The following is a 27,677-nucleotide window of genomic DNA, read 5'->3' on the forward strand; positions in this document are numbered from 1 at the left end:
CCAAGCACTTTATGACTTTATGTATATTCGCTTAGGCTGATTATAAGCACATTAGCACTTAGCACTTTATATATATTTATATATATATATCACTATGCATCATTAGCAGGTTGGTCACCCGCAGTCAATAACTCCCTTTCTCGATATATATATATATATATATATATATATATATACATACACACACACACATCCATCCTAATAATAAACCCAAGACCAGGGCAAAGGATGGCACTCAGCAACACTCCACAACCAACAAATGAGAGCACAGCAATACTTTGATATAAGTCGTATACATGTATATATATATATATATATATATATGTAGATCCAAAATAAATCAAGTCTTGATAAAAGGGAGTTGTCCCTGAAACGTCGATTTACATTACGACTAGTGTCATGGTCATTATTTGAAGCTGTCCAGTCTCATGAGTGCCGTCTTTACATATCTGTATATATATATATATGTATATATATATATATGTAAACTAAGTGAAATGGACACTAGTGCACAATTTTTTTTTAGGTTCCTTAGAATAACAAAAAATGATAATACGTTGCAAGAAGACAAAAACAAAAACAAAAACACTTCTGATGATAACAGGTGGCAGCAGTCTTCTAATGATCCATGTGGCAAACTGAAAAATAGGGTGCTGAAAAAAATAAGAGACGTGCACCAGATAGTGTAGTAATTATGATGAATTAATTGGTGCTCAAATGGTTAATAATGTGCATACCAAAAATAATATGATAACAAGCTTATCTGATAGCTAGGTGACCCTTCTATTGTCAGGATCCATGTGGCAACAATGTAATCAGGATAATAGTCCAGGAATGATGATGTTCGTCCATGTAAGATGACGTTTTGCCTCTTTCTGAGTTCTGTTTTTTGGAGGGAAAAATCCGAACTCAACGTGCAAACTCGAACCTATCCGAGCCTGCACATCCCTACTCATTTTGGATAGCATTCAGGCCCTGATTATTAGAGTGACAGGAGAGGTCTTCCTGAATACACATTTAGATCCAAAAAGCTAATATCACCCTGCTTTTCCCCCACAACCACTGGATGAGATATCAACAATAAGTGACACTGCTGGACAGGTCATATTTAGTTTTCATGACTATTCCATAATCCAGGTGGTATTGAAATTACACTCCATACTCTCAATATAGCTTTGATTTAGGGAGTACCTCTTATACAGAGCCCTGTTGTTACCAGCAATTTCTTTATTTTAATATTGTTGCGAATATAAAGCCTTATAATATATATAGATTTTCTATGGAAAAATATATTTCTGCATCGGTCACGCTGAAGCCGCAACAGCAGAGACAGGAAAAACATTGTGCTGAGACGACAATGTCTCCAGGAAAAGATAAAGATCCTGCATCACCTGCAGCTAAGAAAGCAATATTACCTCAAGACTCTCAGTCTTCAAAGCAGAGTCGCTGTGCATCAGATGCTCCTATTACTTATAATGATGTGGTGGAAGCCATTAAAACAACAATGGGACCACTCTTGTCGCAGGCTGTTTCTGACATCACGTCACAGTTAAAAGATTTAACACATAGAGTTACTGTAACAGAACAAAGGATGGGAGAAGTCTTTCAGGATGTCTCACAACTAAAGCTCACAGTGAAGAAACTAGAGCAAGATAACTACCATTTATGGAACAAACTAGACGACTTAGAAAATAGGTCCCGTCGAAATAATATTAGGCTTGTTGGACTTCCAGAATCAATTAAAGGCCCAGCATTGGCTCATTTTGTTCGCAATACCTTACCCAAATTACTCGAAATTGAAGAAGACTGCCGTGACTTAGTGGTGGAGAGAGTTCATCGACTGGGCCAAGCTCCCAATTCATCTAACATGCGCCCAAGAGTTGTTCTTTTTCGGTGTCTTAACTACCTACATAAACAGGCTTTTTGGGCGGCTTCAAAGAAGAAAACTATGCCAATCCTCTGGGAGAGCAAGAAGCTCTATCTCTTTCAATACTATTCTGTGGAATTATCTAGAGCGAGGAAATCGTTTTCTCCTGTCTGATCACAACTAGCTGCAGATAAACGCAAATTTGCCCTTATTTACCCAGCTAGACTTCGACTTTTTGAAGGCTCAATGTATAAAGACTTTACCAATCTTCAGATGCTATGGCTTATATCCGTGAGAAACAAGAGGCTTCTTCTCAGGATATATCTGACATTACTACTACGTCAAAATGATCCCATTTTAATCAAACTTGCCAAACTTATAAAAGATGGACAAAGATTCGACTGATGCCATGTTAATCGGTTCAATAGATGTTGATGTCCTAGAAAATAATTTGCATAATTATTTCACCATTGGATAAGTATACTTTGATTACTAACTGTTCTTTATTCTTATGTGATTTTAATAGATATTCCACTAGGTTATAGAAATTTTGTTTTTATTTTTTTATATATTTTTTTCTCTATTTATCTTAGTGTAATACTAGCTCTCATGTTTAATAATTTTTAGAGGGTTATAACAAGGGGCTCTGTAGACCCTTATTGAATATCGTTTAAATATGTATTATGGTTTATTGATGCAAATATTGGTTTGCCTAATAATTTTTGGGCTAGAGTTTATTACTATATTATCAAAATGGAGTATAATATGTCTTGTCTTCCCCCTGTCTTTTTCTGTCTGTTTTTCACCCCTTGTGGTTTTTCCTCCCCCATTACTTTATATCATTCTAAGAGAAATAAAAATATATGACTTTATGTATATAAGATTTATTCTTATAATTATTATAACCTTTTATGAGTTATTATGGCGCTTAAGATTGGCACGTGGAATGTAGGAGGAATAAATTCTCCCGTGAAGAGACGTAAAATTCTTATGTATCTCTCTAAACAGCAAATAGACATTGCCTGTCTTCAGGAGACTCATTTGACAGCAGAGGAGACAACTAAATTACAAATGCTTCAGTGGAAATTAATAGCAGCAGCTCCTTTTAATTCTAAATCACGAGGGGTTGTTATTTTGGCCAAAAGATCAATTCCTCTATCAGTTATCTCTATGGACGCAGATCCAGATGGTCGTTATGTCATAATTAAAATATGTATTCACGAGACTAATTATGTTCTTTGTAATATATATGCTCCAAATATATATAAAAAATCCTTTTTTCAGTCACTGTTAACTAAACTATTGGAATATAATTCTGACTCAATGATAGTATGTGGTGATTTCAACCTAATTTCATCCCCATTTTTAGACAGATCACAGAAAACCTCTTCTACGTTATCTTTACCTAAGTTAGGAGTCCCAACTGTAGCTTCTAGACTTCAATTAGTCGATGTTTGGCGGGCTATCAATCCTATTGAAAAAGATTATACGTGTCTCTCTGCAGCCCACCACACTCTTTCACATATAGATTACATCCTAGCATCTCACTCCCTTTTTCCACAAGTTTTAAAGGCAAATATTGAGTCTATAGTTTTATCTGACCATGCGTTAGTCTGGATGATTATTCAGATGACTCTAGATAGAGGACCATATCGACATTGGAAATTTCCAGCATACCTTTCGCAATCTATTTCTTTCCGTAATAAATTGGAAACAGCTTGGATGGATTACAAACACGCTAATATTTCTCATGCTGAGTCTAATCCGTCATTATTCTGGCAAGCTGCGAAATCAGTCCTCCGCGGCAATATTATCTCATATGTTTCGGCAGAGAATAAGAGATTAGCTGTTGCATACTCGGATATTCAAAATAGACTCACTAATGCTTTTCAATTATTTAAAACTAACCCGACTCCTTCATCAAAAATGGCATATAATGAAGCTAAAGTTTATTTTGATGAATACATGAAAAATAAAGGAGATAGACATTTATTTTTGATTAATTACAAATTTCATAAATTTGGCAACAAAACCGGGAAATTGTTATCCAATTTACTACAGGGAACCAGGAAACCAATGGTTGTTAACCCATTACATACTGATGCTGGTTCATTGACCACCTCAGGTAGCCAAATTACAGAGGTTATGAGATCATTTTACGCCAAACTTTACTCACTTAGTGATATTTCACTTGAATCTAACAATATTTCTTCTTCTTGGTGGGACAATCTCTCATTTCCACATGTACAAACAGATTTAGCAAATTCTGTAATAGAACCTATAACACTTGAGGAGGTCACGAGGGTCGTGCAGCAGCTGAAGTCTTCTAAAGCCCCCGGACCAGGCGGCTTATCGTCGGAATTCTATAAAATCCTTCTACCAAGGATTGGAGACACTTTGGTCTCATTTTATAATCATATTATCAACACTAAAGCAGCTCCACTTTACTTTAATTCTGCAATAATCAAAGTTTTACCTAAACCTGGTAAAGATTTATCGCTTCCAGGTTCTTATAGACCGATATCTTTACTTAATATTGACTATAAGATACTGACAAAAATTTATGCTGAAAGGTTGAAACAAATCCTTCCACAAATCATACATACGGATCAATCCGGTTTTATCATGGGACGCCATTCTGTAGTAAATGTTAGAAGACTATTGGCTACGGTACAGCATCTTCGACTTTCTCAATGCTCTAATCCTCATATGATAGTCTCTTTTGATGCCGAAAAGGCATTTGATCTTGTGATTTGGGAACATCTTTATTCAACATTAATTAAATTTGGTTTCCCTTTATCTTTTGTTGATATTTTAAAAACACTATATATGAACCCACTCTCACAGGTCTCTTGCAATGGATATATCTCCTCACCTTTTGAAATATTTAGAGGAACACGGCAAGGTTGCCCTCTTTCTCCACACATATTTGCTATGGCAATTGAACCCTTGGCTATAGCATTAAGAATGTCCCCGCAAGTGGAGGGAATCTCAATTGGTGATGTCACTTTGAAAATTGCGCTTTTTGCTGACGATATGCTGCTATTTATTTCTAACCCCCATGAATCGTTCCCAGTAGTTATGGATCTCATAGCCTCCTTTGGGTTGATTTCGGGGTATAAAGTTAACTTAGATAAATCTGAGGTAATGCCTATATGTGGATCAAAGACTTACTTTGATTCTCTACCATTTATACAATCATTTTGCGGTGTTTCAAACACACTTAAATATTTGGGTGTTCACATTACATCAGATTTATCACACTTATATGAGGCCAATTATATACCAATAATAGCTAAAATTAAATCATTGTTAGATAATTGGAAATCCTTACCCCTTTCATTATTAGGGAGATTAGCAGTAATAAAATCTATAATTTTTCCAAAAATTTTTTACTTGATGCAAATGCTACTGATTGATCTGTCCTTAAAAGACATTAAAATCCTTACCAAAAATTTCTTGCATTTTATATGGCAAGGTAAACGCCCATGAATAGCACAGACTAGGATGACTAATACTTGATCTAAAGGAGGTTTCGGTCTCCCCGATTTAAAGAGTTATTCTTTATCCATATTTTTCCGTTACATTAACGATTGGATACTAGACAAAGAAGAATATACAGATAAGCGGTTAGATTTAGCATTATTCTCACCATACTCCCCTAGTGCATTAATACATTTCAAGATTAAAGATATCCCTCCTCTTATTTTACAAAATATTATTTTCAAAGACACTTATTATGCGTGGATTTCTATTAACAAAAAGTTATGAAGTAGTTATTTACATACCCCATATATTCCTTTATGGGGTAACCCAGCCTTTCCTCCCTCTTTGACTAATAGCAACTATCTTGGATGGAGAGAGAAAGGCCTATCAAATATCACCAAAGTTTTTGATCCAGGTGGCTCCCTATTGTCTTTCGCTGAATTACAACAGAAGTATCAATTACCGAAACAACATTTTTACATGTATCTGCAAACAAGACACTATATATCTACTACTCCTTTGGATTCAGATGATGACATTGAATCTATCTCTCTTAGATCACTTTTAAAACTATTAGCTAATATCCCATACAAAATTAATATGAATATGCACATTTGGTTAATAATTTCTCTGCTGCTCAGTGGATATCATTACATAATACATGGAAGAAAGATGTGATGGCAATATCTGTTCTTTCTGATTTAACAATGCATCTAGATTCTACTTTAAGAAAATTGCAATCATCATATTTGCAAGAAGCACACTTGCGAACGATTCACAGGGCATATAATTCTCCAGTACAGCGTAAATACATAGCTGAGTCTGAAACTGGTGTTTGCCCTAAATGTCACATAACAGATGCTTCATTTATCCATTGCATGTGGGAATGTGGAAAAGTTCGGAAATTTTGGAACAAATTTGTCCAAATGATTAATAATATATTTTCACTAAATTTATCACCTAACCAATTAGCATGTTTATGTGCTACTTTTCAATACTGGGAGTTAGGAACACATAAAACATCAAAACTCTCATTAATTATTAATATAGTTACGGTAGCAAAAAAAGTAATTTTAGTTCATTGGATTAATAGATCGTCTCCTTCTTTGATGGAAGTCAAACATAAATTACTACAATTAGTATACTATGATAGAAGGTCAACTATACCTGACATAAATAAGAGAGTGAAAAAGTTTTATGATAAATGGGAACCTTATATCATTACATTGAATAAATCCACTCAAGACCACATCTTTCAGTTATTTGAAAATACAGATTGGATACTACTTAGGCGTTTATCTTCTTCCTACAGACAAGAATAGAAATGTTATGGGTTTGCAGTACCTATCCATTTCACATCGTTGCTTAGACTCTGAATAGACTCTAATTTTAGTCAAATTGATAAAGACAATACTGTCTAATTTATTTTGACATATTTCTCTAACTTCTTCCTCCCTTCTCCTTTTTTCTTTTCTCCGTTTTTTCCTGTCTTTCCTTATGTGTTACCCATTCCTTGTTAGTGCTTTTTCTCACTTAATTCAGATAACAATTATTGAAAATTGTTCTATATAGTATTTTAGAAAATATTATGGAATGTGTGATCTGAGAAGCAGACAAAGTTACTTCCTAGTCCTGGTTAAGATAAAAGTATATTTTACTGCTATCTCATTTACATGTATTTCTGTTAGTAATATACACTTTGTTCTTTATAACATATGGAATACTATATTTGTACCTGTAATTTCCATATATATGTCTATTTGTGTATATGTGTATGTGTATATATGTATATGTATATATATATATAATTTTTGGCTGTTATATTGGTAAAAATCAATAAAAATTACTTAAAAAATATATATATTAAAATATTGCTTATCTTATATATAATTTATGCAGAATACAGTCCACTTTTTTAGAGGTGCAGGAGAACCAGACCCAACGATTTTGTCCCTTCTGGACTTCCTCAGGGGTAATGCCCAGGTCCTGGAGTGCCACTATATATACCCTCTAATAGGGGTGTATCAATTCTAAAAACGAAATAATTAGAAACGCTGTCCGCACATGCTCAATGCGCGGCGGCCATCTTAGTGATGTCATCAAGTCGCGTCACTGATACACATAGTAGAACTTAGACTCACACATGCCGCTAAATATAGTGGACGTGTGGTGTGCCCTGCGTAGCACCTAATGCAGCATTATCACTTACTTTGGAATCCGGAGTTATTAAACTTGCAACAACTCCGTGAACCGGAAGTGTGAATGCGCACATCCGGATACAGCACCATCTTGGTAGAGGCCACTGACTTATTAGGCCTTCAGGCATCTTAAGTGGGGCGGGTATACATGCAGCTATGTGATGGACATAGCGGCGGCCATCTTATGTGAGGCACATAATAAATCCACTAGTAGCGGCCATCTTTTTGGTGTCAGGGCCATACGACTGCAGCCAAATGCAATCATCACATGACAGAAATCAGCTAATTAGCAGACAGCCATCTTTTAGGTGTACAGATAACAACATAGACTTATTTAAAAGAACCTTAACCATGAAGCATACATGAAATATAAATAAAAGTAAAAATAAAGATAAGATGACAATGAAACATTACAATGATATTCAGTATAATGATTTAAGGGGCAGAAAAATTACAACAATAATCGCTTAAGAGACATAAAATGTATATCCATATTTAAAATGCTTATAAAATACTTATAAAATGCTTATAAAATGCTTATAAAAATTAGATATAAATACTAAAAATAACCACCAATCATTAAAAGACAATATAACCATAAGAGATCAGAAAAAATGACTGCAATAAAAGTGATGTAGAAGTAATAAAAATTGATGGAGGGACCTGAATCCAGTTATAAAAATGGGGCTATTTCATAACTTTCATTCAACCCATTAGGTAAAGTGGTGTTTAGCTCAAATATCCAAAACATTTCTCTCTGCGATAATCTTAATGCCAGATCACCTCCTGTAGGTCCTAGACTAACTAGTTCAATCACTTTGAACGTAAGGTGTTCTGGATTCGACCCATGATGCATTTTAAAATGCCTCAAAATAGAATGACTTTCCACCTTATTTTTAATATTTCTTACATGTTCTTGGATGCGCAGTTTCAAATTCCTTTTGGTCTTACCCACATATTTAAGACCACAAGTACACTATAATAAAAATACCACAGAACATGTTTTGCAATTCATAAATTGCTTAATTGGAAAAGTTCTAGAACTATTACAATTTGAGAATGTTTTCCTATTGGGATGAAGGAATTTACACATATTGCATTTCCCACATTTAAAAGAGCCTACACAATTATTTATAATTTTGTTAGCTTTTGAACATTCTTTTAAAAGACTAGGGACTAGCATATCTTTCAAATTCTTTGCTTTCTTAAAAATAATTATAGGTTTCTCTGGCAAAATATCCTTCAAAACTGGGTCCAGTTTTAAGATGCCCCAGTGTTTGTTCATTACCTGTTTAATTTTCCTTTCATCAGTATTGTACCATGTCACAAAAGGAACCATCTCTTCTTTCTTTTCCCTTCTTTTATACTGCATGAGCTCCTCTCTTTGAAGGGTCTCAGCTTTAATTCTTGCTTGGGAGATTAAATTCTCGGGATAACCTCGCTCACGAAATCAATCTGAATACAAATCCAGTAGTTGTGAACAGACCTCAACCTCCAAACAATTCCTTCTAACATGATGAAACTGGGAGTAGAGGATATTGTCTTTCCACTTTTTGACATGTCCACTTTTATAGTGGAGATAGCTATTGGTGTCAACAGATTTAATAAATGTCTTTGTTTAAATAGTATCATCTTTACCTTATAGAATAACATCTAAAAATTCAATTTCCCCTTTCTGTATGTTGGAGGTGAATTTGAGATTATAATCATTCACAATAATATACTCCATAAATTTGTTAAAAACCATTTCATCTCCTCTCCAAATAATAACAATATCATCAATGTAGTGTTTATACAAATGAATGTTATCTTTGAAGGGATTATTTTCATAGATAAATTCCTCATCCCAGTTACCCATGAGCAAATTCTCATAACTGTGTGCGAAAATCATACCCATCAGGTTTGCAGATAAAAATGATCTAAAAATCTGTATCTGTATCACATAATTGGGCCTTTAAAGAGTGGAACTTAGGACCTCATTCAGAGCCGGTCACACAGGGTGTGCGGTCGGTCTGAATGAGGGGAGGACGTCTTGAATTTTCAAGATGTCCTCCTTTGCGGTGTTAAGGCTGTGGGTTAACACCCACAGCCTTACGACCGCCTAAGGTGATGGTCGCGATGGTCAAGACCATCATTACCATCGGGGCTTATGACGAGACCCTAGGGTAGGGCCTCCCTTGTCGTAAGCCCCAGAGAGCTTTCGGCTCTGTCTGAGCCGGAAGCTCTCCACTGACATCACTAGTGATGTCAGTGGGGCCGCCCCCAAATAGTAGGCATTCCCATGGGAATGCCCCAGTTTGGGCTGCCACCCCCCCGGCCCGCCTTCCAAACGGGGCGAGCTGTCAATCAACATCGACAGCTCGCCCCCTTTGGATTGAAACCTGCTGCGACCGGCGCTGTCGGTCGTAGCGGGTCTCACACATGCGCACGACGGCGCCAGCGCCGTCATACGCATGCTCTGTGGGGGCCATCGACCCAGTCCGAGCGCATTGGCACTAACGACCGGGTCTGAATGACCCCCTTAGTCCCTAAGAGAACCAAAATTAATACTCCAAGATGTAATCCAAGCTAAAAAATCTAAGTTAACTGCGCTTGGTGATACATAATAATTGCCTCTAAGAAACATAAAACTCTTGATGTTAATGTTCAAGAAATACCAATAGTCCTCAATGAATCAGACCAAGAAGGATTACTTTGTTTGGAGCAATTATTAAATGAAAATACCACAGAGATTTTATTGTTTGATACCAAAGCAAATATTGATAAATCAAAGCTACCTAAATTTAAAAGGAAATCACAATTTTTGCCACTTGAACATAAAAGCTCTGCTGTGAATATTTTCTATAACAAAACATTGAATGAATTTAAAACATTATGTCAAAAATCAGATATTAAAGATAGAAACAAAAAGAAATATTATCCCATGTCATTCAAACAAAATCTTTCTAAACAAGAAAGATTAGCGTTAAAGCAATTAAAAGATAATAACTCTCTTATTATAAGGCCAGCTGATAAGGGGGGTGGAATCATAATTCAAGATAGAACTGATTACATCTTTGAAGCAAAAAGACATCAAGCAGGTATCGAAGCAGTAAAATATTACTTAGAAACTGATGAAAATTTGACTAGAATGGCGGGATTTTTTGTTGGAAGCTATTATGTTTATCCTCACACACAATTATATTCTTTTTGACAATAATTATTATTTACAAGCACTCGGGACGGCCATGGGGACCAGGATCGTGCCGAGTTTCGCGAATCTCTATATGGGCTGTCTTGAAGAACAACTTATCTGGACTGGCCCATATAGAGAGAACCTGGTCCTCTATGGCCGGTTTATAGATGATTTATTTATTATTTGGGATGGGGGTGTTACATGAGCACTAGAGTTTGTAAATTATTTAAACACCAATACATATAACCTTTCTTTTACTCACACATTTAGTTATGACTCAATTAATTTTTTAGATATCGCATTCTCAATACAAGATGACAACATTATTGTTCCATCAAATTATGTAAAACCTGTTGATGCTAGCAATTATTTGCATTAGCAATGTGGTCACTACAGACCAGGATAAAGAACATCCCAAAAAATCTAATTCTAAGACTTAGACATAATTGTGCCAAAGATGATGATTTTCTTCTTCAAGTGGAGGAGATGATCACTCATTTTAGAAGAAGAGGCTATCCAGAACAATTATTGGAAGATGCAAAACAATATATTAAATAAATAAATAGATTAGATCTTCTTACAAATAAGAAAAAAAAGAAAATTATGTACAAAAAGATGAAGACCCTGATAAAGATACTCTAGAATCAGTAACCTTTATATCCAGATTTAATACTAGATCAGGACAAATTAGGAAAATTATAAATAACAATTTTTCAATCCTGAAACAAGACCCTATACTCAAAAATTGTATTGTAGATAAACTTAAAGAATATATTGGCACAAAGTGAATTGAAATCAACAGCGAAACTGCCAGAAAAAATATGGTTTCAATCTGAAGGGAATTATCGTTGTAACAAATCAATTTGTCTAACTTGTAACTATATGCAGAACAGAGCCCGTAGTGTCACTTCCACTGTGAATAATGGAACATTTCATATTAAACAATTTATTAATTGTGATTCTACACACTGTGTGTATGTCCTAGAGTGTCCCTGCTCCCTACAATATGTAGGCAGGACTACACGTACCATCAAATGTAGATTTAGGGAGCATAGACGGAATATTATTAACAAGGTACTTACACACAATATGTCATGACACTTTTTCTACCATCAGGTCTGTCTGTTGTGGGAGTAGAAAATGTTGGCAACACCAAAAGAGGAGGAAATAGGTTTCGCCAATTATGTATAGGAGAATCAGCATGGATTTTTAAATTAGATACCTTAAATCCTAATGGGCTAAATGAGGCCCTTGACTATGTGTCATTAGAATAAAAGAATATGTCTTCACTATTAGGTCTGTATGATAATGGCCACTTAAATAGATCCTGACTTTGATTATCAAGCCTGTTTAGTGTGGGGTGCCATTGGAGTAGCGTGAGGGACGTCTGTCACTGTGTCTTATCTATTGGCACCCGCACGGTAGTAGGATGACCAATATTGGAACACTTAGATATTGCGTATCAATTTGAGCCTGATTTGATTTTGTTTACTATATCTATGGATTGGGGGTGCAATTAATGCGGCATGAGGGACATTTACCGCTATGCTTTATACTTATAGGATACCCATTATTGGAATATTATGTTGACTAATTTGGGTCTTGTTTTTGATGTTATTTATTTAATTAAATTTAATACACTCATATGTATGATAATTTATTAGAATCTAAAAAACATCTATATAATATATAGATTTAAGTATCATACTGCTTTTATATATGTGTGTATCTATATGTGTTCGTTAGATCTATCTGCTTGGGTGCTTGGAGTTATTATCATAAGCAGAGATAAAGATTAATAATTATAAGAAATGAAGGAATACTTACAAGAGACTGAAGTGTATGGGCAATACTCTCACTCATGAAATTATGATATATTTTTACATTGTAATGATTCCAATATGAGGGGGCATGTGTTTGGATGTATAAATTTGTAGTTTATACTTACAGTCTGTAAAGGGTTAATTAGATATGTGCATTTATTACAATTATTATTATTCATTAATATGTATGTTCTTTATCATCTTCATCCACTTATGGTTGGCTGCTACTATTTTTGTAAGCATTTGTTGGTTTGTATGGATATGTCTATTAGGGCTGTTATTCATTTATTACTGCATATTGAGGTACTTATTAAATATATAAGTTGGCAATTTAAATTAAAAGAAATGAGTGAACTAGAACTGGTGATTATTATCATGATAAAAATTTTCTTATCTCATACACAGGAGGCTTCTGAATTTTTTATAATATATTTATGTTTCTTCACATGTACTATTATATAGGTTTTTCTTTTATATATATATATATATATATATATATATATATATCTTATATATTTATTTATTTAAAAAGATATAAAATGAATTAGTAGTTGTTGCAAGAATTATTGTTACATTATAATTGTGAAAAGGATTTTATTTATATTTGTGAGGCAGAAGTGGTCTCTATGAAGTGGTAATACAAAGAGTTAAAAAACAGGTGCAGGAGATAAACAATCACTTATTAAGACACTGGAGGAATATAAGGAGACTTTTTGGATCTAAGTCTCCAGTCTTGAGAAAGTCCCGGCATCCCATGGGATGAAACGCGTTGACCTTTACCCTCCAGGATACCTTTGAGCCAGACAAGCCTGAGTAACCGCTGGACATTATTGCCATGAGCACAATTCTCCCTCCCTGCTGCCTTCTGTCTCTGCATGGACTTTAAAATCCAGTCCACCGGAGTGTGACTAAGAGCGGCTGCTTCACATCACATTTACCGCATCAATCTCTGCCCTTCAACAGAGGCTGATTGCCCTACACAGGGGATTTCACCAGGCTTCAAAATATCTTAGCGTGGCCACGCTTTTACAGGGAGTTGGAAACCTCAGAAGGTCCAGCCTACTTGGACCAAGGTAACACTGCATTATTCAGTGGCAGAATTATGTGATTTAACTGGGACACCAGTATATCACTGTTTAACATGGAGAGTTAGCCTCAGGCTTGTTCTGTGAGGATACTGCAATTGTAACAATTGGTTACTTATTTCAAGCCATTTGACACATTCAGTTGTAGCAACATTCATTCAGCTGTGAACACTGACTATTCCTATATACAAGTGGCAATTGAACAGCATTTTATGACCAGTTCATTTAGCAACCAATTTTTATTATATGATTATTTATGAGCTCATTAGTGTTCTATATTATGCTGCTTTATTGATTATATATATTTTTTATGCACTTCTATAAATTTTTATGTCATTCAGATATTTTTTGTGATTAAACATTATTGCATTTTAAACATGCCTCCTGTGTCCAGAATACCAAGCAAACACTGATATATTATTATTTATTTTAATTTAATGGGATTATTATGTATCACCAAGCGCAGTTAACTTTGTAGCTTCCCTTTTTCTTTCTGGTCCTAACTAGACCTTGTACCTGCAGCTGGTGTCATTTAATTATAATTTACATTATTAGCGCTGGGAAGTGTAGTGTTTCACTACAGCACCCAAGATTTAATCCAAGCCCTATTGACAGGGAAGGCCTACCTTTAAGGAACAGGTATACAGCCCTAACAAGACTTAATTCAAACAATGACAATGATTTTTTTATCCTCTGCCCTGATGCCATATCAGCTAAGAATGCAAAAAAGAACCATGTTCAGGGACCAGTCAAGACCTGCTTCCCCACTAAAAAGAAGACACAAAGAGGAAGGAGAGCAGGGGGCAGAAAGAGATCCAAAAAGGAGAAATCTTTACAAACATCAATAGACCTTAAGTCACAGGGAATTTTCAATATCTCAGATCATGTACTGTCCACATCTGAGATTTCCCTTGTAACGAAACTTCTTAAATTTGCACCAAATCAAAAAAGTAATAAATTTCAAACTTTTTTGTATTTATACAAATTTACCAGAAAACCTACACTAAAGAGGCATTTTTTACGCAGAGACAGCAATACTTTCGAATTATGAGGCATCTAAGTCAGGTTTTGAAAAATACTTCTAAATTTTATCCTCTAGAATCTAAAAGTAGCAACATCTCTATGTTTTACAAAATGGTCAAGAAGGACCTTTTTGACATTAACAAGAAAGGCTCTATGAGGAATAATTTAACTTATCAGGAAAAACAAGCTCTTAAAAACCTCCAGGGAAATGATAACATTACCATTAAGCAAGCAGACAAGGGAGGGGGAATTGTGATTATGAATAGGTCTGATTATGTTAAAGAAGCCATATGGCTCCTGTCTGATCAAAAGTCCTATACATCTCTCCCATGTGGCCCTACAGAAGATTTTGTAAACTCTCTGAGGGAGACATTAGTAAAAGGTTTCCATAAGGGGATTCTAAGTAAAGATGAATATCAATATATCATGCAATCAAATCCTGTGATTCCTATTTTTTACCATCTTCCCAAGGTGCATAAGGAGCCAAGGAATCCACCTGGTAGACCCATTGTAGCGGGTATTGATTCAGTGACTTCACATGCATCAGAGTACATTGAAGTTTTTCTTAAAAAATATGTACTAAATCTACCATCTTACTTGAAAGATACCACAAGCCTTTTAAATCTCATTCAAACTATGGAGTGGGAACATGATTTCTTATTGGTTATTATTGATGTTCAGTCACTGTATACGTGCATAAAGCTTCATAAGGGCATAAGAGCTTGCAGAGAATTTTTAGAATGAGATCCTGAGATGACTACACAACATAAAGATTTTATTTGTGAATTGATCTTATTTGTATTAACACACAATTATTTAAAATGTTTAGATCAATTTTATCTGCAAACCTGTGGGACTGCGAAGGGTACAATTTTTGCACCCAGTTATGCGAATTTGCTCATGGGCAAATGGGATGAGGAATTTATCTATGAAAATAATCCCTTCAAAGATAACATTCATTTTTATAAATGCTACATTGATGATATTATTATTATTTGGAGAGGAGATTAAATGGTTTTTAACAAATTTATGGAGTATATTAATGTGAATGATTATAATCTCAAATTCACCTCCAACATACAGAAAGGGGAAATTTAATTTTTAGATGTTATTCTAGAAGGCAAAGATAATACTATCCAAACAAAGACATTTATTAAATCTGTTGACACCAATAGCTATCTCCACTATAAAAGTGGGCATGTCAAAAAGTGGAAAGACAATGGCCCTCATTCAGAGGCGGTCGCAAGAAGCGATCACTCTCTCTGAATAAGGGTGGATGCTTATTTGTTTAAGTGTGGCCTACTGGCCGCTAGCTAAGCTGTGGGTTACCACCCACAGCTTAGCGACCAACCAGGGTGATGGTCGTAATGGTCAAGACCATCGTGACCATTGGGGCTTGTGACAAGACCCTAAGGTTGGGTCTTGGCATCCACAAGCCCCAGGGAGCTTCCTGCTCTGATCAAGCAGGAAGCTCCCCACTGACATCACTGCTGATGTCAGTGTGGCCGCCCACAAAATGGCAGGCGTTCACTTCAGAATGCCTCCATTTGTGTAGCCACCCCCTGCCCTGCCTACAAAATGGGGTGAGCTGTCAATCACCATCGACAGCCGCCCCTTTTGTTGTGAGCTCCGGAGCGAGAGTTTCTCTCTCGCTCTGGGGCTTGCGCATGCGCAGTGTGGCTGCTGCGCATGCGCATGGCCTTAACATTGACCTGGTTGTGAGTGCTCAGTGCTTGCGACCGGGTCTGAATGAGACCCATTATCTTCTACTCCCAGTTTCATCGTGTTAGAAGGAATTGTTCTGAGGTTGAGGTCTGTTCACAACAACTGGATTTGTATTGAGATAGATTTTGTGAGCGAGGTTATCCTGAGAATTTAATCTCCCAAGCCAGAATTAAAGCTGAGAGAGGGCCTCATGCAGTATAAAAGAAGGGAAAAGATAGAAGAGATGGTTCCTTTTGTGACACAATACAATACTTATGAAAGGAAAATGAAACAGGTAATGAACAAACACTGGGGAATCCTAAAACTGGACCCAGTTTTGAAGGATATTTTGCCAGAGAAACCTATGATTATTTTTAAGAAAGCAAAGAATTTGAGATTAATGTTTTTTATATTAGAGCTAAACACCACTTTACCTAATGGGTTGAATGATAGTTATGAAATAGCCCCATTTTTATAACTGGATTCAGGTCCCTCCATCCATTTTTATGACTTCTACATCACTTTTATCGCAGTACTTTATTCTGGTCTCTTATGGTTATATTGTCTTTTAATGATTGGTGGTTATTTTTTTGTATTTATATCTATATTTTATAAGCATTTTATAAGTCTAAGTATTTTACATATGGCTATACATTTTATGTCTCTTAAGCGATTATTGTTGTCATTTTTCTGCCCCTGAAATCATTATACTGAATATCATTGTAATGTTTCATTGTTATCTTTACTTTTATTTTTATTTATATTTCATGTATGCTTCATGGTTAAGGTTCATTCAAATAAGTCTATGTCTTGTTACCTGTACACCTAAAAGATGGCTGTCTGCTAATTAGCTGATTTCTGTCATGTGATGATTGCATTTGACTGCAGTCATATGGCCCTGACACCAAAAAGATGGCCACTACTAGTGGATTTATTATGTGCCTCACATAAGATAGCCACTGCTATGTCCATCACATAGCTGCATGTATACCTGTCCCACTTAAGATGGCTGAAGGCCTAATAAGTCAGTGGCCTCTACCAAGATGGTGCTGTATCCGGTTGTGCACAATCGCACTTCCAGTTCACGGAGTTGTTGCAAGTGCAATAACTCCGGATTCCTAAGTAAGTGATAATGCTGCATTAGGCGCTACGCAGGGCACACCACACATACGCTACATTTAGCGGTGTGTGAGAGTCTAAGTTCTACTATTCCCTATGTGTATCAGTGATGCGACTTGATGATGTCACTAAGATGGCCGCCATGCATTGCGCATACGCGGACGGCGCTTGTAATTAATTTGGTTTTAGAATTTGATACACCCCTATTACAGGGTATATAAATTGGCACTCCAGGACCTGGGCATTACCCCTGAGGAAGTCCAGAAGGGACAAAATGCATTGGTACTGGTTTTCCAGCACCTCTAAAAAAGTGGACTGTATTCTGCTTAAATTATACATAAGATAAGCAATATTTTAATATTTTTTTTCACTAATATATGTTCGTCTATGTCTCCTGTCTGGATTGTGAATACATTTGTTTATGGAGAATTTTCTCCATTTTATGGTCCAAGGCCTGATGTGTCTGGTTTATGAAGCTGGAGACCTTTGCAAAAATACCAGAAACACAGAGGAGTGACACCATTATATGCACCTTATTCTGAATTATCCGGTATGCAGATATATATATATATATATATATATATATGTCCACTGTTAATCTATTTGCATAACAATACTACACTAAATTACGTTCATGGGCTTGTGTTAAGCACCTTTTTTAAGGTTGATTCAAGCAACATCACCCCTGGATTATTATCCTGATTACATTGTTGCCACGTGGATCCTGACCATAGGAGGGTCACCTAGCTAACAGATAAGCTTGTTATAATTTTATTTTTGGTACGCACATTATTAACCATTTGAGCACCAATCAATTCATCATAATTACTACACTATCAGGCGAATGTACATATGTGTATATATATATATATATATATATATATATATATTGTGGTAGAAGCACTGGAGAAGTCTGGGATGGCATATATGTGTGTCCCAGATTACTATCATATGTGTTTTAAAAACACCAGGAAAAGTCTGTTATGCCTAACAGACCAGACTGGATAATGGGTCCTAGGGGTGTGGATGTGAGAAGAGAAGGGAGGGCTCCATCCACAGGCCATTCCAGGTGTTGGGCCTTTCAGTCTGAGAGCAGGCTGATTAGTAGTTGCACCTGGAAGTGGCTCAGATAAGCTGTGTTAGGTTTTGGTTCAGTGTCTCACATACCCTGAGGAGAACAGACACTGAGGTCTGTTCAGAGACACTGTGATATTTGAAAGTGCTGTGTTTGTGTTTGTGGTAAGGCAGTAGGCCCTGCCACTTGTAGAGAGGGGATAACCTGTCTAGTTAATGCCCAGACAGGCTAGGATTTATTTTTATGTTTTGTTTATTTTGTTGTTTATGTTGCACAATAAAACTGGTTCCGACCAGCTTGCAGGAAAACCCTGGACTGGTGTGCTGTTTCCTGGCTGCTGTGTGTAAGGAGGTGTCCATCTACCCCAGGTAAGGGACCCCCTACCCCGACTATATCACAAGTGGTGGAGAATGTGGGCAGACACACGGAAAACTGCAGCAAGTGGAAAAGTTTTGCATTGAAAATTTAAAGGGTCAGACACCAATTTGTTATTTGGATGTCAACCTGTGTTTTATGAAATCCATGAAGGTGGCATCAGTAGATGCCTAGTGAAGCCATATTCCGCTTCCAACTTACACCTAAAGATAACATGGAGGACATTGTTAAGGCCTTGCTCCAAGCTAACAAAACTCAGCAGGATACTAACAAAGCTCTGCAAGAAGCTACCAGAGCTCAGCAAGAAAATAACAGAACTCAGGAAGATGCTATAGAGGAAACCCGCCAGGCCTTAAGAGAGGTGGTACAACAGCTAGTAGTCCTGTCTGGAGATACTTCCCCTGCTCTTCCAACTCACACTCACACCATAACGGCCAGTCACTTTCTGCAAAAGATGACCCAGAATGATGATGTGGAAGCGTATCTTATGGCCTTTGAAAGAACTGCAGAAAGAGAGAATTGGCCTAAAGAGCAGTGGGCAAGTCTGGTGGCACCCTTCCTGTCAGGAGATCCACAGAAAGCCTACTATGACATGTGCCTGATTGATATGAAAGACTATGTTAAATTGAAACAGTAAATCTTAACTCAATTGGGAGTCACAGGATTTGCTCATGCCCAATGAGTCCACCGCTGGGAGTTCCAAACAGAAAAGCCTCCACGCTCGCAAATGCATGACCTTTTCCACCTTACCACAAAATGGCTGCAGCCAGAGACTCTAACAGGACCACAGATCATGGAAAGGGTCATTATGGATCGATATCTGCGATCTCTACCTGCAACTCTATGCAAGTGGGTGAGCCATGCAGACCCTAAAACAGCAGACCAATTGGTTGAACTGGTGGAGAGGTATGTGGTGGCTGAGGAACTGTTGAGTGTGCCCCACCAAGCCCTGATTCTGCAACGGTAATCTCCCGTGATCACTGGTAAGACTGTTCCATGGGAGAAGAGTGCTGGGTGGTGGAATGTACTTAAGACTGAGGGTTTGGAACCTGGAGATAGGGCAGCCAGGCCAGGAAGGTTCCTACCCTGTAATAGACTTGATAATAGTATGATTCAATGTTTCTGATGTGGTGATTTAGGCCATATTTCTGCTAATTGTTCACTTACCTCTGAACCTATGCAATGTGGTACTGCTTATGTCAATCGCAGAATGTCTTTCTTTGCACAACCAGCCTGTACTGCTGATCAACAGGCTGGGACAGATAAGCAAATGTGTATAGTTAATGTAGAAGGCAACCGAGTAGAGGTTCTGTTAGATTCTGGTAGCCTGGTTACACTTGTGAAAGCTGAACTGGTGAACACCTTGAAGCGTAAGGGAAAAACTGTTGGTGTGATCAGCATGCATGGGGATACATGATGTTACTGCAGTGGTGAACATAGAAACACAATATGGTTCTCTATGGTCTCTATAGTCTCTATGGGTTTGGTGCATTGCTTGATGTATGATGCAATATTGAGGAGAGACTTTGCCCACTTCTGGAAGTTGTGGGAAAGCCGATTTGTTATAGAAGTAAATAACCCCGACCCATTTGAGAAGGTTACTGATGCAGTAGCAGAGGGAGTTTCTTCAGTGTCTGAGAATGATGGTGGCTCACCAAGTGATGTGCCTCCTACTGAGATGGGAAACGTTATTGAGCCAGTTGGTCATCTGCTTGATCTTGAAGTCAGAAAAGAGGTCTTTGCCGTGGAGCAGTTTAATGACCCTACTCTAATAAAAGCCAGGGAAAATGTAAAAGTGAGGGAGGTTAATTATACAGTTTACCAAGCGGGGAAAAGAAAGCCAGAACCAATATACCATGTAAATCTTATAAAACCTTGGAAGGATAGAGCAGCTCTGTCAGCCATTCAAGCTCCGCCAGTAAACCCAGGACCCTTGGTTCCTGAAGTGACAGTAGCTAAAACCCTGTCGGCAGTACAACAGCAGGAGGTTAAGGAATTTCTTTGCAGAAATAGAGTTTTGGTTTCAGATAAGCCGGGCAAAACCACACTTATTAAACATGACATAATCACTGACCCAGGGATTAAGATTAACCTAAAGCCCTATAGGTTACCAGAAGGCCAAAGAGAATCTGTATCTAAAGAAATTAAAAAACTGTTGGAATTGGATGTAATTGAAGAATCGCATAGTGGGTGGTCAAGTCTCATTGTGTTCATTCCAAAGCCTGATGGGAGTGTGCGTTTCTGCAACAATTTACAAAACTGGCCACGACCCCTGAATAAGAAGCAGGTGAGAGACTTCTTAGGGATTACTGGGTATTATAAGAGATTGATACCCAATTTTGTGTCAGTATCACCAGAGGTGGCACTGGTGAGCAGCAGATTCTGTGTGGGGCAGGGGAGTTCCACCCACACAGACTAGAAAAGCATTCTGGGAAGATGCCTAATTGCTGCCTTGTGGATAGAGCTCAGGTGTGGGCAGATGAGAAGGCAGACCAGTCAGGCTTCTGTGGGAAACAATCTATGTGGGATTGTGGCAGCCAGAGAGCCCAGTGAAGCTAAGCGAGCCATTGGGGGCCAGGAAGCCTGTGTCTGGACCTTGCAGGAGGCAAGGGGGGACCACAAACTCTTGGACTGTGTGACATTGGAGCAGTAAAGCTGCAGGCTGAGGAAGCCAGGGCCTATATCTGTATGATACAGGGAAGGCCACCAGGACTGTTATTGGCAGACTAGCTGCACCATTGATAGAGAGGGTTCAAGAAGTGAGCTAGCCCTAAGAGAGGGCTAGGTTGTTTTTATTTTCTATTCTTGTTTCCTGACTAGCATGCTGAAGTAAAGCACCATTTCCTTTATTTTACTGGAATGCCGTGTGTGGACCCTCATTAAGCACCTAAACACTGCACCAATCCACCCTCTGCCGAGCTAATTAAGCCCAAGCCATCACATTATATACACACACATTACCTACAAGCATACAGTATATACACACACACAATTACCTACATGAATACAGTATATACACACACACAATTACCTACATACATACAGTATATACACACAATTACCTACATGCATACAGTATATACACACACAATTTCCTACATGCATACAATATACACAAACACAATATCCTATATGCATACAGTATATACACACACACAATTACCTACATGCATACAGTATACACACAATTACCTACATGCATACAGTATATAGTATATACACACACACAATTACCTACATGCATACAGTATATCCACACACACAATTACCTATATGCATACAGTATATCCACACACAATTACCAACATGCATACAGTATATACACACACAATTACCTACTTGCACACAGGCTCTCTCCTCTTCTGCTCCACGACCGGGTGACATGCAGAAGCAGTGTAACATCACACACACAATTACATACATGCATACAGTATATACACACACACAATTACATACATGCATACAGTATATACACACATACACAATTACCTACATGCATACAATATTAGGGATGTGCGCTGGACCATTTTTGACGGATTTGGATTTGGTTCTAATTCGTCGTCCAGCTTTGGATTTGGATTTGTCAAACTTTGGTGACTGGCTTTGGCTTTGGATTTGGATTTGGATTTGGATTTTTTTACAAAAATTGACAAAAAAAGCTAAAATCACATAAATTGGCCTTTTTTTTCTTCCTAGAGTATTATTAACCTCAATAACATTAATTTCCAGTCAATTTAGACCATATCACAGCTTATAATATTGTTTTCAACATTATTGGCCAAAGGTTGCAGTGAGCTGACTGGTTACTAAGCGACAAAGCAGCGGCACAACGACACAGACACCACAGTATAAAGCACATCTATGACACATTGCCACACAGCAGTGGCAGAAATGAAAAGTAGTGCACCCACCCAGTGGGTTATGGCCAGCAGAGTCACAGTACTTGTTTACATAGTGGGCTACGGCCCAAGGAGTCACAGTGCACAATCTTATTCACATTACACTGCACATAGGGCCTGATTCACATTACACCATAAACTAGTGTTTCTTATTTATGTTACGACACACAGTAGTGCTCCTTTTACACAATGCCCACAGTAGTGACCCTTTTACACAATGCCCACAGTAGTGCCCCTTTTACACAATGCCCACAGTAGTGGTGTCCCTTACACAATGCCCCCAGCAGTGGTGTCCCCTATGCAGTCCCCTTAGTAGTAGGGTCCCCTATGCAGTGCCCCCAGTAGAATGCCCTCCAGTAGTATACCCCCCATTAGCAGGCCCCCCCAGTAGTATGCCCCCCATTAGCATGCCCCCCAGTAGTATGCCCCCCATTAGCAGCCCCCCCAGTAGTATGGCCCCCCAGTAGTATGGGCCCCCAGTAGTATGGCCCCCCAGTAGTAGGCTGCCCCAGTAGCAGGCCCCCCCAGTAGTAGGCTGCCCCAGTAGTAGCCCCCCCAGTAGCAGGCCCCCCCAGTAGCAGCCCCCCCCCAGTAGTATGCCCCCCCCAGTAGTATGGCCCCCCCAGTAGTATGGCCCCCCCAGTAGCAGGCCCCTCAGTAGTGTGGGCCCCCAGTAGCAGACCCCCCCAGTAGTATAGCCCCCCCAGTAGCAGGCCCCCCCAGTAGTATGGCCCCCCCGCACCCACAGTAGCAGACCCCCCCAGTTGCAGACCCCCCCCAGTAGTGCCCCCGGCCCTTATACAAGTAAAAAAAATAAAAATAAAAACTTACCTGTATCCCTGCTCCTGCACCGTCCGCTCTGCTGTCACATGCTGAGGAGGGAGCCGGAAGATGGAGCTCATGTGTGAGCTCCAGCCGGCTCCCTCCGTGCAGCAGCCAATGAGAGTCTGTGTGACTCTCATTGGCTGCTGTAACAAACACACAGCAGCCACTGGCGGCTGTGTGTTTGTGTCGGTGTAGGGCAGACCGCTATCACAGCGCTCTGCCCTACACAATAGGAGCCCTGATGTCGAATTCTCTAGTGAGAATCCGACAACAGGCGGCCGCCGTTCGGCCCCGAACGGGGATCCGAGTCAGGCGGTGAACACCCAAACAGGGTTCGGGTGGACTTGGATCCCCAATGTTCGGAGCGGTTCGGATTCCACAGAATCTGAACCGCTCATCTCTATACAATATACACACACAATTACCTACATGCATACAGTATATACAGTACACACACACAATTACCTACATGCATACAGTATACACACACACAATTACCTACATGCATACAGTATATACTATATACACACACAATTACCTACATGCATACAGTATACACACACAATTACCTACATGCATACAGTATATACACACACAGTTACCTACTTGCATACAGTATACACACATACACAATTACCTACATGCATACAGTATACACACACACACAATTACCTACATGCATACAGTATATAAACACACACAATTACCTTCTTGCATACAGTATACACACACACACAATTACCTACATGCATACAGTATATACACACACACACAATTACCTACTTGCACACAGGCTCTCTCCTCTGGGTGACATGCAGAAGCAGTGTAACATGACACCTTGACATCCCACTCAGCTGCTTTGCCTCACGCTGTCACACACTGCAGGCAGCCTGACCCCTGGGTTACTGCTTGGGCTCTGGTCCGATCAGCCACAGTCTCACGAGATTTGGCATCATAATCTCACGAGACTGTGACTGTAATGAAGCTCCTCAGCGGCTGATGAAAGGAAACAGCTGAGCTGCTGAGGAGTACCACAGCGGAGACAGCTAATTGCTGTACTCTGGTTTTCAATAGAAGTAGTGGCCGGAGGCAGGGGACAGTGTGTGGGGTCACCCTATGCAGGGCCGGATTAAGGCTTGTGGGGGCCCCAGGGCAACTAAATTGTCGGGGCCCCCTCCAAGCTACATTCAAACCCCCCACCCCCGGTGATAACTCACATGGCGTGCCAACTGGCAGAGCTGCTTCTGAGTCCCCTCCTCAGCATCACCCTCCTTCCTTATCATTATCCCAGCTCATATCAACCCCCCCTTTTCATTACCTGCTCATCATTACCATCCTCACATTGCCCCTCATTACATTGCCCCCATTGCTTTTACCCTCCTCACATTGCTCCCCTCACTTATCATTACTTAGCTCACGTGACATCACCCTCCGTCATTACCCTCCTCAGCATAGGCAAAACTAGGCACCTGGTCACGGGTGGTCCCTCATGTCACTCAAGCCTTGTTCCCTGTGTGTCACCTACAGCCTACTGCCACCGATCTTTTCAGCATTCTGCCACATGTCTCTAGAACCTCTGGTTCCCTGTATCATTCCAGCCTGGTGCTCCATGTCACCTACAGCCTTCTGTGTCAACTCCAGCCTCCTGCCCCTTTGTCTCTCTTCCTCCTGCCCTCTGTGTACTCTCCAGCCTCCTGTGCCCCCTCCCAGCCTCCTGTGTCCACCTAGCCTCCTGTGTGTCCCCCCCAGCCTCCTGTGTGCCCCCCCAGCCTCCTGTGTGTCCCCCCCCAGCCTCCTGTGTCCTCCCCCAACCTCCTGTGTCCCCTTCCAGGCTCCTGTGTCCCCATTCAGCCTGCTGAGCCCTACAGCCTTCTGTATCACCTACAGCCGTCTGTGTCACTTGAAGACCGACCTCCACCTACTGTATTTACCTTCTATTATTTAACAGCCTACCCGCTCCTCTAACATTCGAGTGATCCTGAATTCGGTTCTCCTGTTCATGGTGACTGCACGCTGCCTGCCCCTCCAGGCTCGGCTCTTCTTCTCAGACACAGAGTACACGCGGCGTCACATTGCACATGTAAACAAAAGGAGGCAGAGCTTTAGTCGGGATGGATCTGGAGCAGAAGTAGCAGCAGTTGTTTCTCCCTCGTGGTCCTGGGACAGCAGTTTCACCAGCGGTCAGTTAGATTTAATATGTAGCGATCTTGTTCTGGCTAATAAGTGACTCCTCACATAACCACCCCACAATTATAACAGTGCTCACATCACCCCATCCCATCAACCTGTGGCCCGTCATCATTACACCCCCTCACATATCACCTAGCTGCTTGAAGTTGTTACTGACAGTCACCGCACCTTGCGTGAGGTCAGCTTGTCTTACAGAGCTTGGTACGGCTACATCCACTGGGCGTTCGGTGCCCGCCTGCAATCTACAGCCTCTGCCAGTGTGGGGGCCCCGGGATGACCACCCCTGTTGCCCTGCCTATAATCCGGCCCTGCTGGTATAGCTATGCAGCACTTCTAATACATTGCAGTTTGGTTTCTGGCTCTACTAATCTCCCAATGTTAAATTGTATTTATATAATTATTTACAAGTTACACTATTACTGTACTTTAGACATTCTTCTCATAGCATAGATCATATTACTCTAATTGAATATTATGTAGATACTATAGGGTCAATTCAGTTAGGTGCAAGTTGGGTTCTGCAAGCAGTTTTCACAGGGAACTTGCGCAGCAAATTTTATTTGCAATTCAGTTGCAAACTCGCATTGCTTTTTCATAGAAAATTTACGTTTTTTTTGTGTGCAACCTCCTGAGGAAATGAGAAGGTAGGGAAAAAATCTGTATGTTAAGGTGAAAATGTCGGGACTTTGGGCCTGATTCAGAGCCGGACGTTCTTTGAGAGCGCTCGCTCTGAATCAGGGCGTCCCTATTTTTTTTTTAAAGACGGCCTCCTGGCCACTCGCATAGCTGTGGGTGGTCAAGACCATTGTGACCATCGGGCTTGCAACAAGACCCTTGTGGTAGGGTCTCGTGGCTGCTAGCCCCAGAGGACTTCCTGCTCTAATAGAGCAGGAAGTCCACCTACTGACATCACAAGTGATGTCAGTAGGACCACCCACAAATGGCAGGCGTTCCTGCAGGAACACCTCCATTTGCCCAGTCACCCCCCCCTCCCCGCCTTCCAAACGGGTTGAGCTGTCGATCAACTCACGCACGCGCAGTGCGGACGCCACACGTGTGCACTGGTCAACCATTGACCCGCTTGAGACCGATATGCGGGTCTGAATCAGGCCCTCTGGTACACCCCTCCTAATGAATAGAGGTGTTGTATTGATGGGATACAGGTTTTTGAACTTGTATTTGGGAGCTAAAAGCATTTATTCCAACTTTTTACAAACTTGCATAAAAAATACTGCAAAATCATTGTACTAGCATTTTCTGTACCCTAAAATGCTATAAAGACTTAAGGGTCTGATTCAGACCCAGTCGCAAGCACTGAGCACTCACAACTGGGTCGATGTTTGCCCACTGGGCATGTGCACGACGGAGCAAGCTCCGTTGTGCGCATGCGTGAGACCCGACTAGCGACGGGCAGTGGAGGGCTGGGCCGGGGGGCAGGGTGCCATGTGCCCCCCGGGCCGCAGCATCATGCGGGCCGTGGGCAGTCTGTGTCACAGTGACACAGACTGCACCGCGTGTGTAGTGCTGACCGGACGGAGTTCGGTCAGCGCTACACAGCACAAACACACAGCCGCCGGAGCCGGCAGCTGTGTGTTTGCTGTAATCAGCAGCTGCTGAGAGTCTGTCAGACTCTCATCGGCTGCTGCTGCTCCCACTGCATCTTCTACTCCCGCAGTGGGTGATGGGAGAGATGTCGTCATGATGACGTCTCTCCCATAATGCAAAGCGGCCAGAGGAGCCGGTAGAAGCTTCGGGACCAGGAACGGGAGTTTCAGGTAAGTGTTTTTTTTTCTTTTTTATCAAGTCTCTCTCTACTTGGGGGGGGACTACTAG

Source organism: Taudactylus pleione, unplaced genomic scaffold (genome assembly GCF_031769625.1).
Source record: "Taudactylus pleione unplaced genomic scaffold, aTauple2 ptg000473l, whole genome shotgun sequence".
In the NCBI taxonomy this organism is placed as follows: domain Eukaryota; kingdom Metazoa; phylum Chordata; class Amphibia; order Anura; family Myobatrachidae; genus Taudactylus; species Taudactylus pleione.